Genomic DNA, 6000 nt, shown 5'->3' with positions numbered 1-6000 from the left:
GGGATTGGTTATTCACACACATACATCAGATTTCATGATTAGATATTATTAACACTTGAATTATGAAAATTCTTGATTGAGTTCTGTATTTTCTCTTAAATCATGTCTGTGTACTATCTTTGAAGCATAGAAGTGAATATTAGATTGAGATTAGGATGCATAAATATGAGCTTATCTATTGATTTATCATTTTTTTTGCTCAAAGACAATCAAAGCTTAGTTTGGAGGTATTTGATAAGCTTATATTTATACTATATTTTCTTACCCTTATTTACTAAGTTTTGATTTATTTTGTTGTAAATTATACACTAATATGGGCGTATTTTGCATTCTAGGAAAGAAATAAAAAAAAAAAGAAAAACCCACATAAAAATCAAAAACAAAATCAAGCAAAAATCATCCAAAAATCCAAAGAAAATGGCCTTCGGTGCACGGTGGACCAGCTGCTCCGTCCACGAGCGGTCCATAGAATAGGGCGCAGCTCATAGAATGGTCCATAGATCGCGCAACACTAGATCCTTCAGTGGTGCACCAGAACAGTAGCAAGCGGTATTTGTCACGGTGCATGGGATAAGTTCGGGTGGCTTTGCGACATTGGATGGTTGAAGGGCGTGATGTATGGGATCGAATGATTGAGATCAGGCTTTCCCATATCCAACGATGGTGGCCCATTTCTTTGCACGATCCAATGGCTGCACTTCACTCTGCGGTGCGATCCAACGATGCTGGTTGGCTGTGGCCGAGAACTAAGCGAAGAACTTCATCAGATGTGCTGATCAATGGCCTAAATCCCATTTGGAGGTTGATCCGATGGTCTACATCCTTTTCGACTGAGAATAGGAATTGATCAAGCATAATTTAAGGCATTTAAATTCAATCCGATGGTCAGAACTTGATTTCACCTGATACACTCACTTGGGATACTAATTTGAGGTGTTTTTGGACTCCGTGGCCTACCAGAAATTACAAAATTCACAGACTATAAGAGGGGATGACCTGAGATGAAGCAAACAAAAGAGAACAGAGACCAAAAATAGAGCTCTTCTCTTCTTTTTTCTTTCCTTCTCTCTTCATCTTCAAGTCCAACCTTTTTCCATCAATTTTCTTCACGCCAAGAGCAAGAAATTGAAGCAAAATTCAGCAACAAGCAGTACTCTATTTGGATTTTATGATATTATTTATTTTATTTGCTATTTTGTGCTTTTCATCACGATCTAAATTTCTTTTGCTGAGGTTAAGGTGTAGCCACTTGTTTGATATAATATTTAATATGATTGGATTCTAGATTTAATTTTTGTTCATGAGAAGTATGCAAATCTATTTTTAATGCTTTTAGATTATTGGCCATCTTCTAATTGATCTGATGGGCATAGATGATATGAATCAAGTACTTCTATATCATTGTTTCTTGATTTGTATACTTTGTGTTTGAATCGAATTAAGGTTCCTATGCATGCAGTAATTTTAGTATGCTTTGGATGCAGCGTATTTTAATTAGAGGGTTTCATAGAAATTAATGCATCATTGCTTATTTAAATTACGTCTGGACCAAAGGATAATTAATAAGTAGTGATAGTTTTGCTACGCCTGGACCAAAGGATAGTGAATATTTTAGGAGACTCCACCATCACATGAAACAAAAATTATCTAGTTTGCATGATTACTTGAATATTATATTGATTGGGTTGGTGAACCAATTGCCTTAGTATTTATCTGCTCTTGATTTCAACCCTAACAATCACATCCTTTTTATTTTTTATAATTTTATAATTAATTAATTAATTATTTTATTTATTTTATTCTCTTTCTAAATCAGTTTTCTAAATAAAATTTAGGAAAGTGCTTTTCCATACTTATTTTCTATTCCTCGTGGGATAGTTCTCTACTCACACTTTTACTACTTGATCGACTGGTGCACTTGCCATAGCGATAGATTTGCATGCACCACACATTTATTTTGGCATGGAGACATATGGTGGCATGGAGGACTCACTGTTTACATGAAACTCTTTCATGATAAGGTAAGAAACCAATTAAATTAAATCTAATCCAATTAGGTTCAAAGCAATAGGTTAGGCTTAGCTCAAACATCTTTGAACTAATCTAATTGGAAACTTGGGTTAACATAATGTGCTAGAATGTAAAATTAACCCATAGAATTTATAATAAATCTAATTAGAATAGATCAACATTAAATTCCAAAGTGTGTGACCCATTGAGTTCCATATCTAGCCAGTAGTGGATTCAGGCTCATGATCTAAATCAATCTGATTAGATTAGGTCAACCCAAATGCATCAATTTTAATTAGAACTCTTTTTAATTAATTTTTGAATTAATTTTTTTAATTTATGTGAGTCCACAAGTTAAGATTGATGTCTAGCAATATGTCATGACTATCCGAAAGAGATGAAATTTGATGGAAATATCAAAAGTATCATTTAGTGGCAAGTTACTATGTAATTCAATCATTCGATCATACAACATTTCAGATGAGTTATGGACATGAAATCATATCAAGCCCAAACAGTTATCTATATATATTTTGATAAGAAAGTGATGATTCAGTTGATAATATATTAAAAAAAATTTTCTCATTATTATCCTATTTTGGCCAAAGACTTCTTGAATCATCAACTTATAAGATCATATAGGATGTTCACTCCCCTTATAAGGAGTGACCAATTTCTTATTGATCCCTCACAACCTTCATGCATACTACACCATATCCAGAATACCCCACATAAGATTCAAAGAGTCAAGTTAGAGAATGAACCAAAATATAGATTTATATATATAAGGTACCATAGTGATCTCAGGTCTAAAGATCACTTGCACAACTCCCATTAGAGAACAATCAGCTGACATGAAAATAAGGCTCCATCAGATATTCTTTGTTTGGTTAATTCAGTGAACTCATTCTCCCATGAGCACCCATATTTTCATATTAGTGTCACCATACAAGTTGTTGTAAGATCAATCACTCTTGCCGTCAAGCATACATAAAATGTGCCAGTCTTATCGATATCATTAATCTCCGACTCAATAAACCTATGACTGAAAATATTTTAGATCAAGGCTATCCAGATTTTAGGTCTCACTGGCATGATCTCATCATGATCCTAAAATCATTATCCTAACCTATGGGGTTCATTATAATCTTAAGCAAGTATTAAGATATAGCATATAATGAAACAAAATATCAAATTTTATTAATAATAAATATCAAATATATGAGTTTAGAAGATAAAATATAGAAAAATATCCCATCGTATCATACATGCAATGGACTTGTAGGGCATTATTCTTTCACTCAGTAAGCACACCCACATACCTATCAAGAGGACTGTTGCCCAGCTATGCAACCCAAGAGGGGGGGGTGAATTGGGTTTCTAAAAAATTTAAACTTAACTTACAACTTATGAAGAATACTTAACAATAGCAAGATAAGTAAGGAGAGTGTAATTGATGCAAGGGTAATGGTTGGATGCAAGAATACAAGAGAATAAAGAAGTTTAAAAGGAGAGCAATTAAGCACAACACAAATAAGAGGATTTATAGTAGTTCGGTGCCAACCTTGCACCTACATCTACTCTCCAAGGTCCTACTTGAGAATTCCAATCCACTAACTTGTATTCAACCTGAATACACTCATCGGAAACTCTGACTCTAGCTATCCTAAGCTAGTCCACTTATTTTTCGGGTACAAGCCAATCCAATACAATCCGATTCAAGGTTCGGATCAACCTTCCCACGTTTTGAAATCCTTCCAAAATAAAAAATAATGACTCAAAAAGAGTATTACAGTTAACAGCACAGAAATACAAAAGAAGCTCCTTTAATGAGCGAATAAGGCATTAAATATACTTTACACAATTTGAAGGAAGCTCTTTCTGATTTCTTCAAGGTGGTTGGAGACTTGAATGAGCTTTTGAGGAGTTGGTGAACTTGAAATGAAAGCTTCTTGAATACTTTAAGTGGGCTCTTGCTTAGGGTTGAAAAGAATACTTGAAGAACCTTTTTCAAAATTTTTCTCTCTTTCTTCTTATCTTTAATTCTCTCCTTTAAGTCCCTTTATATAACTTCAAATAATAGTGGAGAGTAATCTGGGCTGAAATAGAATCGTTAGAGTATATTAAATGAGCATTAAATGCAATTGAAACATGTTAAAAACTAGCCGTTGCGAAACTTTTCCGTCACAGGGGTCGACTCATTGGGTCGACTCATGCTTATGGATCGACTCATAGGTCGACTCATAGGGTCGACCTCTGTGGAATAGAACAGAAAATGACTGTTCTGTAATTTTGGCCTGCAAAGCAGTAGAGGTTGACTCATAGAGTCGACTCATGCCAAGGGGTCGACCCATGGGGTCGACTCACAGAGAGTGCCAGCCAAAATTTCAACGTGCCGTTCAACCCTTTAAGCCATGAGTCGACTCATGGGGTCGACTCAAAAATAAAAACTTGGTTTTTTTACAAAATATACTTCCAAAAAATATTAAAATTTCTTCAATAGATTGTACATCTTCAGTTCTTGCTCTTGAGGCTTCTGAATCAGGTCTTGACAAAATTATGATTTTGCCCCTGAGATGCAATAAGTCTTTTTTCAAGCCAGAATCATTAGTAATCTCCTCAAATACTTTGTAATCATCAAAATCAATTCAAGGAGCAACAATCTCTCCCTTTTTGATGATGACAAAATATTTGAGCAAAAGCATATAGAAAGCATTGAATATTAATTTCAAATTTATGAAGATGCATCACTTAGATATTATTGTCAAGTATTGGAATGAGATGCATCATAAGCAGTTTAAGGAATAAATTTGAAATTTGCTGTAAATCTGAAATTTGCTTATAAGTGCATTTGCCTGGAAAGAAAGAAAAAAAAATTGATTTTGATTCTTTGGCATATGATACATGTGTTGTTCATTCTTTATGCTCTTATTGCTTAATCAAAATCCTCTTCTCGATTTTTGAATTAGTGCTTAATGTGCAATCTTTATTGCTCTTATTGCTTTTCTCAATCTCAATCTTGATTCTCTACTCCTCCTTTTTGACAGCATCAATTGAGATTCTCTACTCCCCCTTTTTTGAATATATTTTCTCTATTCCTTCCTTTTGATGGGATCAATTTTATATTTTTAGCTTCCTTCTTTATTGCTAGTTTCTTTATTGGTTATTGTTTTACTCCCCTCAATATAGCAATCGTAAAAGATATATCAATTTGGTCAGTGAAAAGATATTGCTATTCAAGTATTTCAGACTTTAAAAGTAACTCCATTTGATCAGAGATATTCATTGAAAGTTAAAGTATATATATATCCAAAAGATGAGTGAATACAAAGATGTTTCAATACATAAGTGTTGACTTAGAGTACAAAAGATATGGATAGAAACTATCCAAGAGTCAATCAGTCAACAACTACAAGATAGATCCTAGACAAAAACTAAAGAAAATACAGACTACACTGGATCTAGTAGATATCATGACTGGATGGATCAGAGTCTGATGAATCAGAGATGGGGTGAGGAGATGAGGGATCATGTCCACGAGCTCGACCTCGACCCCGTCTGCCTCTGCCACGGGTAGAGGTGCCAGCATGAGTGGAGGGGTGAGAAGATCCTGAAGCCTGAGAAGCAAAGGACTGAGCTACAAGAGAGAGTCTGATGGTGTCTAGAAGGTTCAGAGCTCTCGAAATAGATTGTAGCAGTGCAGTAAACTGAGTGGAAGCATGCTCACTAGAGCCCTTGATCTCTCTTCTCAAAAAGTTAAAACCACTCTCTAAGACTCCTCGCAGTCTGGCTGCCTCCGCAGATAGGTCTGAGACCTCAGTGATGTCCTCATGTGACTGTGGATGGGCTAGAGCTAATACTTGCCTCTATAAGTCAAATACTCTACCAGTCAGCCTCACTATACAACCCTCAAGCTGCTCGATGCATACTGACTGATCAAAAATCATCTGGAACATAGTGGAGATGTGGAGGATTAGTGTCTGATCAGAT

This window comes from Elaeis guineensis, chromosome 5 (genome assembly GCF_000442705.2).
Source record: "Elaeis guineensis isolate ETL-2024a chromosome 5, EG11, whole genome shotgun sequence".
Lineage (NCBI taxonomy): Eukaryota > Viridiplantae > Streptophyta > Magnoliopsida > Arecales > Arecaceae > Elaeis > Elaeis guineensis.
The sequence above is the reverse complement of the archived record's forward strand: the minus strand, read 5'-3'. Positions refer to the sequence as shown.